Source organism: Rhineura floridana, chromosome 5, assembly GCF_030035675.1.
Source record: "Rhineura floridana isolate rRhiFlo1 chromosome 5, rRhiFlo1.hap2, whole genome shotgun sequence".
NCBI classification, from domain to species: domain Eukaryota; kingdom Metazoa; phylum Chordata; class Lepidosauria; order Squamata; family Rhineuridae; genus Rhineura; species Rhineura floridana.
Genome location: NC_084484.1, coordinates 164,781,283 through 164,792,691, shown reverse-complemented (window position 1 = coordinate 164,792,691; position 11,409 = coordinate 164,781,283). Strand labels below are relative to the sequence as shown.

Here is an 11,409-nt window from a genome sequence, read left to right as displayed (position 1 = left end):
AGCAACCACCCAAACACTTGCTGGGATTGCCCCTGTCTCTCTCCGGGTCTGTTTTCCCCAAATATCACGTGCCACCCATCACAAGACCGTCAAAAAACTCTACCCTATTTTTGCTGCCTGCCAATGAGGTGATGAAAAGGGAGGTCATTTCAATTCAACCTTAAAGGCCTACCTGATGTTCAACACTATTAAAGGGCTCATTCACACATCTGAGATCAAGCCTCCCTGCATACCTGTTAAATTCGCAGCGATGACATGACGTAGGAGGCAAAGGAGAGGCGTCCCGCTGCTTTCCCCTTTAAATCCAAAGCAAATGAAACCACTTTAAATCCGAAAATGGAGGGAAAAACCACCTGTGCTTCGCTCTCTAAGGGCATGTAGGCGGTTAACTCAGATGCTTTGGTGAGTTCCCGCCCATTTCTTCCTCCTCCCTTTTTTCTCTCTCTGGAACAAACTGAGCATGCTCAGTTGCCAAGGTAACCAGAGGAAGAGATACTTTGACCTTAAGAGGGCGTGATCATTAGGAAGCTGAGAGATTAACCCTTTCTCTTCAGTATGAACAGGAAAGATGGTTTGAGGGCTCATACAAGGTAAGAAGTGTGAACCTTTAAATCCTATCGCGATGAGAAAAGCTTTGTCTTTAATCCGCGATTTAGCTAAAGTGAGCTGCAGTGTGAACCAGCCCAAAGACCTTGGACTTTGCCCTTTCATATTCTTGATATTTCTGAATGGAGAAACTGGCAAGCAAACATAGTATAGTAATGGGCTTCAACACTTCATTTCAATAAGATGTTTACTAACACCACCTTAGGTCCTCTTTATTCTTGCTTCTGCAGCCTGCAGTAGGGGTGGGGGACCTCAGGGCTGGGGGCTAAATGCAGCTCTCCAGAACTTTCTGTCTGGTCCTCAAGACTCTCCCCAGGCCACACCCCTCACCAGCCCTACTTGACACTCTCCTTGAGGGCTTTTGCCTGGCCTGAATGTGTCCTTGAACTACCATCATGCCTCTTGCTTGCCTCAATGAAGAACAGAGTGTGTGTAGACACTAGCCTACTGTACACAGGTAAAATGTACATTTGCTGCTCCACCCACTTTTTCCTCTGCTCCTCTTCCCCCCCCCCAGCATGTCTCAGAAGGTTGCCCAGAAGGGAGTGGGGCAAACATAAAACAAATCAATGCAGTAGTATAAAAATCGTACAACTTATAACACAGATAGAAATCAAGATTTCAATATTATCAGTTCTGTCAATCATCTTATCTAAAGGGAGCATGTCTGAGCATGTAAGAAGTGTATTTAGTACACTGATTCTCACATGTCTGATCAGAGAGAGGGGAAATGCAGCCTTCTATGATAAGGGCTGGAACATTATGGAGACTTGAGTGCTTTTTTAAAAAATAAAATAAAAATGTAGTGAATTTTAGAGACCTGGCAAGCTGTGGCAGTAGGCCAGTCCTGGCAACCAAGAGGTCTTCTGTATCTTTAAAAGTTGTGAAGGGGGAAGGGAGAATTCCACCTTGTGGTTTTTCCCATTACAATGTTGCAAGAACACCTGCACTGGGCTGACTTTCTCTTCTCCTAAAGATACAGGATCAGTCTCAGGCCAGGAACCTGGCAACCCTACTTACCCAATTTATGAGATTTTCAAACAAGGGGGAAAACCACCTTTCTCTAGCGTTGCAATGAGGTCTAGGCACTACCTGAAGGTCAACCAAACAACCCTGGCTTCACTTATTGGCTGCAATCCTGAAAGGGCGGGGTTAGAGCTACAAAGTGCTATCTGTTAAAAAGATTTAACAGTCGCTGGGGGGGCTGATGTTTTGATGTATATCTTGAGAACCGGACCACCTAGAAACTTAATTTTTTAAAAAATTAAAGCTGAGAATCCGGACCACCTAATGGGCTAAATGGACATTGGGTGGCATGGATACAATCTGGGTAAAACCCGGCTATCTGGGCAATATGGCAACCTTACCCTTGGCCTACAGGCACAATCCTCCCAGTTAAGCACTATACAGCACAATCCTAAACAAGCAAGTCCCATTGAGTCTAGCGGAGCTTATGCCCAGGTAAGTGAGGATAATTCTATACACACTTATCTGGGAGGAGTTGTTATTTAGACTTGTTAGTCACTTGCTACCTGAAGGTCTCCAGGTGATTTATAACATATTAAAAAACATAAATAATGCAGAATACCATAAAAACAGAACAAACAACCCCCTTAACAGCCACAGGAAGCTTGGCAACACACTAGTCACAAAACAACGTCATCTCAGTCTATCGAAGGCTTGGGGGAAAAGATGAGTCTCTATCTGATGCTGAAAAGATGTAAACGAAGGTACCAGGCAAACCTCGCTAGGGAGAGCATTCCGCAGACGAGGAGCCACAACTGAAGAGGCCCTCTCCCTTGTCACCACCCTCTGAGTCTCCCTCAGATATGGAAGTTGGAGAAGGGCCTCAGAAGAAGATCTAAGGGTCTGGGTAGGCTCATATTGGGGGAGGCATTCAAAAATATATTGGGATCCTGAGCTGCAAAGAGCTTTATAGGTCAAAACCAGCACTTTGAATTGGACTCGGAAGCATACAGGCAGCCAGTGTAATGGGAGCAGAATTGGTGTTACACAATTGGTTCGCCTCGAACCTGTCAACAGTTGGCCAGCTGCAATCTGCACTAATTGAAAAGGCAGCCCCACTAAAGCACATTGCAATAGTCCCATGGAACTGAAAGGGACTTACTTTTGAATAGAGATGCATAGGGGAGAGACTGAAATCTAACTTCTGCCAAAATCAACAGTGCTTAGAAGGGCTTGACTGGGCTGTTTCGTTCTATGTGGCCAAATTGAACTTTCCTCTTTGTGTTTCAGCTTTCCCCTCCTTTAATTTGGCTTCTGCAGCTGAGGACTTTGCCTTTGACTGGAATTCAATTTTGACCAAGTATTGAGGAGCAACAGTCCTGCACCTGCTTTATAAATTCTGAGAAGAGATCCAGGATCCTTTTAATATTCTTTCAAGGTCAGCTCAGATTTATTTTCCTATCTGCCAAAGAGACTTTTAAAAGAAATGGCTTTAAAAGTAGCATATTTTTGGTCCTGCCAAGAATGGAGATATATACCCAAATGTTCAGACAGCAGCCCCTTTCAAGTGTCAGTTGCATGAAGTGGCATCACATGCAAAAAGAGGGATTGTGGGATCACTGGCCATGCCCCCAAGATCACACAGATTTCCCTGGTCATGGTCACAATCTCCACCTTTTAGGCATGGAGGCAACATACTTCTAAATACCACTTGTTGGAAACTCCAGGAGGGGAGAATGCTCTTGTGCTCAGATCCTGCTTGCGGGCTTCCCATAGACATCTGATTGGCCACTGTGAGAACAGGATGCTGGACTAGATGGGCCTTTGCCCTGATCCAGGAGGCTCTTCTTAAGTTCTTACAACTTCTGCAGGGGAAAAGCATGGCTAGGATACTGGCTTGCACGGAAAGCCTACACATATATAGGTGCAACCATTGGTCCATCAAGCCCAGTATTGTCTTCACAGCCTGTATTAACCTGAACGATGTTTTGGACTACAGTTCCTATTAGCCCTGTGCTGGTTGGGGCTGATGGGAGTTGTAGTCCAAGGCATCTGGAGGGCACCAGATTGGTGAAAGTTAGTCTACACTTACTGGCAATGTGTCTCACTGTCATCTTTCCCAGACTTAGTTGGAGATGCCAAGAATTGAACCTGGGATCTTTTACATGCAAACCATGTACTCTGCCACTGAACTACGACAGCATTCTGTCAGTGGTGTCACTAGGGTTGGTGTCACCTGGTGCGGTAACTCCTTGGCGAGCCCCCAAATGTCCTGCTGAGCGCACACACAATGCCAGCCACCCATGCCCCTGGGAGGGTGCGCGCCAGAGGGGCACCCAGCCAGAGAAGCAAGCCTGGGAATGCTGGCGTGCCTCCCTCGCCACGCTGACACTGCTCCCAGTCTCGCCCGCCTGCTTCCGAGGAGGAGTTGGCTGCTCCGACGCCGACCCGGAGTGCTTCTCGGCTCCCTTGCCGAGCAACAGCGTGGGCGCCCTGCCCCGCGACGGGGCGGCTCTGGGTGTCACCCCCTCATGGTGTCACCCAGGTGCGGTCCGCACTCCCCGCACCCCGCTAGTGACACCACTGCATTCTGTTACTTGGGTGGATTTCGACACCTCAGATGGTATTACTTAAGAGACACTCTGGGCTAGGACTGGGGATACCAAACTTCTAATCCCCCTGAGTTCTCTTAAAGCACTGAGTGACCTTGGGTCCTTCACTACTCCTCCTAACCTACCTCACAGGGCTGTTGAGAAGGTAAAATGAGAGGGGTATATCTATATTCTGCTTTGAGCGTTTTAGAGGACAGGCAATATATTCGTGTAATAAATAAACCTTGCCTCAACAAAAATACGAAGAGTTGGACAAGGTTCAGAAAAAGGCAACCAAATTGATCAAGAGGTTGGAGCAACTCCGCTATGAGAAAATGTTACAATATTGGGGGGGGGAGTTTAGAAAAATGGTGAGTAAGTGGAGGGCATGACTGAGGCATATAAGATTGTGCACAGTGTGGAGAAAGTGGCTAGGGAGATGTTTTTCTCCGTCTCATAATACTAGAACTTGGGACCATCCAAAGAAGCTGAGTGTTGGAAGATTCAGGACAGACAAAAGGATGTACTTCCTGTCACAATACAAAACTACGGAATTTGCTCCCACAAAATGTAGTAATGGCCACCAACTTGGATGATTTTAAAAGTGTGTTAGAAAAATTCATGGAAAATAAGGCTATCAGTGACTACTAGCCACGATGCCTATTTTCTTCTTCCACTGTTGGTGGCAGTATGCTTCTAAATACCAGTTTCTGGGTATCACAAGTGGGGAGAAGGCGGTTGCTCTCAGTTCCTTTGTGCAGGCTTCCCATGGACATGTGGTTGGCCACTGTAAGAACAGGATGCTAGATTAGATGGGCCTTTGCCCTGATTCAGCAGGGCTCTTCTTATGTTCTTGGGATAAGGATGAGTCAGTATTTATAGCTCAGGACTGTTTTGTAAAACATTTCCCTATTTGTGTTTTGAAAACTCATTTAGGAAAGCAATTAGAATATAGTACACACCAAAAATTCCCATCCATTACAATGTCATGGAATGGTACATGAAGAGTGGAGAGGGTCCTGGGAAATTTGCAAGATGTATGCCTCCTATGTATGTCTGACTGCTCAAATACTATTACAAAGGCATCTTGCTCACAAACATTTTCTGAATGGTTCCCTACCTGTCTTTCCAAAATGTGAGTAAGAAAATGGTGTTAGCAGTGGGTTTTATAACTGTGCCAAAAATGAGAGAGGTAAAATCTCAAGATGCCACAATTGGACATTAGTTGCCAGTGAAGGTGAAAAGTGTCTTTATTCACTGAGATCTCTGCAGACTGTTTCTACATTTTATTTGGACCTCTGATGTAGGCCCAAGCTAATTACAGGCTGAAACATGTTGTGTTTTTTAACAAATAAAATTCCATTTGTGGCATTCTGAGGTTTTACCTCTCTCATGTTGGGGTCATTTTGGACTTTTTTTATATTTTCCTTCTTCTGGAAATATATGGCACGGTCTTATTACTGTGGCTTTCTTTCTCAAAGGATCTGTGTTGGTACTGAGCAGTCTGGTTGAGTCAAGATCTGGGAACACCAATTAAAACAGGGATGGGTAACCTGTGGCCCTCCAGATGCCCTTAACTACACCTTCCCATCAGCTCCGGTCAGCAAGGCCAATGGACAGGGATGATGAGAGCTGAAGTCCAACAACATCTGGAACCCCACAGGTTCCCCAGCCCTGAATTTAAAAAGGGGTCTTAAGATAATGTTTTGTCTTTTGTAAAGAACATTAAAGGAACCATGGGTCATTTTATTCCCCTGTGAACTTTAGTTAGTACTTTCAAGTACCACAGTATTTACATACCTTCTGGTTTCCGGGCTTATTTGGATGATGTTGAAAGTGCACCAGAAATCAAAAGAGCTGCTTTAGATCTCCATTTGCTGAATACAGTAATGAAATGAAGTGTTGTGTATTTCTCCCCTCTACTTTGACATTGCTGAAGTGGAATTATTGCTTTCTAATGAGATAATATTTAAGTGCTTTTATGCTGGTTTTAGACTATTAATGCCAATTATGCATTTGCAGCATGAAAAGTGATGACCTTAGGTTGCAATCGTATACAAACTCACATAGGAGTAAGTCTCATTAAACTCAATGTGATTGCTTCTGAGTAGACACATGTAGGGTTTCATTGGTAACAGACTATTCCTGCTATTTTTCTATTGAACAAAATTATGTCATGCTTCTCTTTTTTTCTAATGGCAAAAGTCAGGAGCAAAATCATTTCCCCCTTTGCTAGAACATCGCACAGCAATGGATTTTTCTACATAGATATCTCCCTCTGTTTTCAAAATTAATAATGCATTCTGTGTCATTAATCATGCTTCTCTTCATTTTCTGCATTCAGTTCCCTTGTTCTTTACATTTCCAAGATGGTCTTTGATCTTCATGCCCATAATTCTGTATAGCTGACAAGCCTCAGACTTCTTGACTGTAATGAAACAAAGTAACATAAAGTCAGTGTGTGCTCAGTTAGTCTGGCCTAGCGTCAGTATGGACAGTTGAAATGCCGGTCCCTACTGGGGATGGGGAAGCATCTTCCATTGCACCTGAGAGTTGTATGCTAAATTAGGCACTTGCCCCCAAAAGGCAGGTGGGCAAAGTAGGCAAATGCATAGTGGGCCAAATGCTTTTCGCAGAGGAAGTGGAGGCTGGGCTAGAAGGGCAAGTGGCGCAATGTCCCACCAACCTCTTTCTGACCTCAGTCCCCCATCTGCCTGTCTTGCTACTTACAACCAGGACCTGCCTGTCAGCTTCTTCCTCCTTAAGTCTCAAAAAGGTGAGCTCTACCGCCGTTCACTCTGGCTGCACTTACTGTCCGTCGCCTCCTTGCCTTCCACCCCATGAGTCCCAAAGATCACCAGCCACCGCTGGCAGCGGACTGACCCAATGTGACGGTCCCAAACTTGCTTGCAGATTGGAACTCCTGATCAGAGAATACACTTCTCTGGATCTTGAAATGCAGTTTTCTTGCCCAGAAGTGTGTATTTTATGGTTAAAATGCATAGGAAATGCATAGCTTATCAGAAAGCGCACTGGAAAATATGTGTACAAAATACAGCCTCATACATACTGGAAGCCGTGCATTCAGTGTTGTGGGCCTGGGTCTGTGGAACTCCCTCCCAACTAAGATTAGACAAGCACCCTCCAACCTGATGCTCCTGACACAGCGTGTGATACCTCACTGCACAACCCATGCCTTGCCCTTGCCCTTGCCCTTCTCAGTCAGTTTTGACTAATGTACTCATTTCTGAAAGCAATTTATTCTAATATAATGCATTTTATGTTATTTTTATTATGTTTATTTTTATGCATACTTTCCCTTAATATATGCATTTTTGTAAACATTGGATGTGGAACGCATCACACAATTCAGATAAGTCGGAGTCTTGAAGGATGGCTGTGTTTCAGTTCTCAAAGTGCAAATTTGATAGATTCAGCTTTAAATGAAAATTGAATTGAATTTCTCTCCCTCCCCCCCTGCTTCTGTCATAAGCCATCCAAAGAACCTTTGTTATTGGGCAGCATATAACAACCATAAACAGCCGCATTCTCTCTAATTCATACCAGGGTTGTCAGGTTTTTTCCTGGATGAGTCTGTCTGAGCCCTTTGTTCAACATCAGAAGCCTTCTTCCAGATCATCTGCCCTCTGAGGTCAAGGTGATGAGGTCTGGAGAGGAGGCTTCTTTCATCATAATAGCCCATATTTGGAGTGCTCTGCCAGGAGAAGCTCACTTGGCACCAACCTTGATTACTGTTTTAATTTGCCCAGGCCTTCTAATATGTCTTATAACTAGATTTTCTATATCTCTTTATATATCTGCTGGGATGTTTTGATTTTAATGGCTCCTGCTCTTCCTGTGCTTTCAGTTTCAGTTTTATATGGATTTGGTGAAAAGACTTCTGGCACTCCCTGTCTAACCCAGCTGAGTGGAGCTGGAAGTGTTGGTAGATAAGGACGCTGAGAGCGACCTTTAACAGATAAAAAGGTCAGCGTTGGTAGGTCTAGAGGTGGAGCACAGATATTTTTGCTCGGTCTTCACTACAATTCCACCTCCCCACCCCCAGCAAAAAAAACACTGTGTTTTTGTACCTAGAAAAATACACCGTGCGTGTGATGAAATGGAATATAGTCCACGAACATTTATGCCACCGTAATAAATTTGTCAGTTTTTAAGGTGCCACAACTCTTGGTTGGTTTTGCTGCTGGACACTAAATAAGGCAACACCTCAAGGAAATCATCTAAGGTGGACAGCCAGACAAACAACAGAATTTGAATTTAAGTCTGATCAAGTAAAGTAATATATAGTAAAGTGGGCTCACAATATTGGACAGAGTACATCCAGGAGTTTTTTTAAAGATCTGGGGGGGAAATAATATTGCTTTCCATTTAACATGCATAGTGGAGAAACTTGCTCTCAAAAGTTATCAAAATATTTTTATTGTCATCTGTGTTGCTGGGAGCAATATCATCAGAAGGCAGATTTGATTCATCTAATTTGTGTTGCAGTTTATGAATTGATCCATTATTATGTTTATGTTTATTGACATTTACTGAAGACATAGGAACATAGGAAGCTGCCTTACACAGAGTCAGACCATTGGTCTGTCTAGCTCAGTATTGTTTACACTGACCGGCTCGCCAGGGTTTCGGGCAAGGTTCTTTCCCAACGCTACCTGAGACCTTTTGCATGCAAAGCAGATGCTCTACCATTGAGCTATGGCCCTTATAAGAAGCTTGGATCCTAACATGTTAACATAAGGAAGTTAATGGAAGGGAAATTTCCCATCCGCTCTTCCCCACTGTAGCCACCTGGATCAGATCCAAGCCAGGGGGTATTTAAATACAGAAAACTTGGTTGCTTATACACAAGAACAATGTTCAACTTATATTGGATGGGGCTGCATGCCCCTTAAAAATGTAGGTTTCATAGCTTGGGGTGCTTCTGGACTCGGCTCTCTCTCTGAATGCTAAGATGACAGTGGTGGTCAGATGTGCCTTTGCCTTGCTGAACTAGTACACTGTACCGAGTCCTCGCAGGCATCTAATACACAAGCTTCAGTAAGAATGGTGAAGACTGTAGAACCCCATGTAGACACTCCACAGAACGTACGTTATTGTAAAGTCAGATTGGGGAAGGTCCAAGACTTTGATTCTGGGCTGAGAGAATAAGTCCTGGTGGAAGGTAAAAGATATTTGGAAATTCTGGATATTGGTGCTGAAATCATTCTGATTAGAGAGGATTTAATCACCTTAGCAAATATAATTCCTCATGAGTCAGTAAAAGGGGTCAGAGGAAGTCCAAATGAGATTCCTCTGGCCTTTAACTTGAGGAATGAGATTTCTGATTATTGCCTTACAGATTTCTGATTATTGCTAATCATCAATTATTAATGGATCATTTCATTTCTCTGTGTTTGATTTAGAGCAAAGTAAAATCCAAAGCAGTGTTTTAGCATGAAAAGTATTTTAAGAAAGTATGTTTGATTAAAATCGAAACTAACAGTTGCTGGCTACTGCCAGTTGTGATTAATCATGATCAGCAGTTACTAATATTGCAATGTAGCAGTTAAAAAGGAGAAGTAGTAAAGGGTATTGGAACTGTTCACTTAATTTTTGTAATTTCAGCATAAATGTGATGAAATAAAGAGGCAAGGCCTGGACACTGCCAAGGGGCTAGGCCTAAGGACATATCTAACTAATAGAATGGGGCAGGGGGCTGGATATGGCCATGGCCAGATATATGATATCAAATTGATTATAAAAAGCTGTGTTGTTCCTGTGATTCTTTAGAGTTGTTCTGCTGAACTTCTCTCCCAATGCATTGGCCTTTGCTATCCTATTTTTTCAATAAACTCTGTCCTTTGGAGCACAATAAATCGACTGGAAAGTTTTTCCTTCCACAACCTCAACAGGCAACACCTTCCATCACACACTGAGTAATGCTGCCACCAGGGCCTTTACCTCAGGCTCAAATACTTGTTTTCTTCAGGATGTGAGGATGCAAAGACATGTATTGATCTTATTATTTCATTTATATTACCTTCCCCCTTGGGAGTAATCAAGCCATAGGCATGGTAAGGCAGGGTATTGCCATTAAACAACAGAGCACAGGGATACCACAGACACTAACTTTGTTCCTGAATATTGCAGATCTCGCCCCGGTGATACATGCCTTAGTTACATCACGCTTGAACTACTATGTAGTTACAAGGTCTCAGAAATGTCATTTGATCCAGAGTGCAGCAGCAAGTTTATTAGCTGAAGCTGCTTCTTGGGAACATGTGATTCTCCTGTCAACATAGCTTCACTGACTTCCCATTTGTTTCCAGGTCCAAAGGAAAGTGCTAGGGCTCGTTCACACAGCGACTTACTGTGAGATTGGTGCTACTTGCATCCCCATTTAATTTGCATGGTTCACACAATGTTGCAGGCAAACAGAAGCTATGCTGCAGTTTTCTCCTTTAAATCCATATCAATCCAAGTTGCAGATAATGCAAAAAGTGGCTTAACCAGCCACTTCCGCTTCTCTCTGTACTCCTGTATGGGAGTTTTGTTTGCTACTTCACTCACTCACCCCTCTAATCAGTTTTGTGTCAATTGCACCCAGAAGCTCTCCAGCTTCAGCCAGGAGAGGTGTGCAACTGACAAGAAACAATGAAACTGACAAAAAAAAATCCCCTTCTCCCTTAGCAGTAGGGATACTCTGGAGGGAGTGAACAGTGACACCAATCCTTCCCAGTGGACCGACGAGTGTGAACAGAAAACAGCGGATTTGAAGGTAGGAAGTGTGAACCTTGCAAATCTATCACGATGGCAAAAACTGCGTCTTTAATATGAAGTTTAGCTCCCGTGTGAATGAGCTCCTAGTGATTACCTTTAAAACTCAAGGTTCTGCGGTACAAAGCCCTAGACAGCTTGGAACCAAGCTACCTAAAACATTGTCTCACCTCTTATAGCCAACTGATCACTGCACTCTGCAGATACCATCTCATCAGCAGGTCCTCTCTATATGAAGTAGGAAACTGGCTTTTAGGTTGGCAGCATGTACCCTTTGGAACTTCCTCCTGTTACATATCAGACAGGCACCATCTCAATGTCTTTCTTCTCAGCACCTGTTGAAGACCTTTCTAGGAAGCCTTTTAAGTGGAGATTTTAAAGTGGAGATTTTTATCCCAATCTGTGTCTGCATTGGACATGAAATTGTTTTTATTTTATTTTTTATTAGTGATGGTCTTTATTCTTA

General features: G+C 43.6%; 1 long non-coding RNA gene across 1 annotated transcript in view; it reads left to right on the top strand.

Annotated features, from left to right (window-relative positions):
* The first annotated feature begins 507 nt into the window (after positions 1-507).
* The window catches only part of LOC133386001 (uncharacterized), a 30,317-nt gene continuing 19,415 nt past the window's right edge, over positions 508-11,409 (top strand). Inside the window, exons 1-2 of the long non-coding RNA XR_009763050.1 lie at positions 508-590; positions 2,863-3,010. This is a non-coding gene — a long non-coding RNA (uncharacterized LOC133386001). The remainder of the gene's footprint in view (positions 591-2,862; positions 3,011-11,409) is intronic.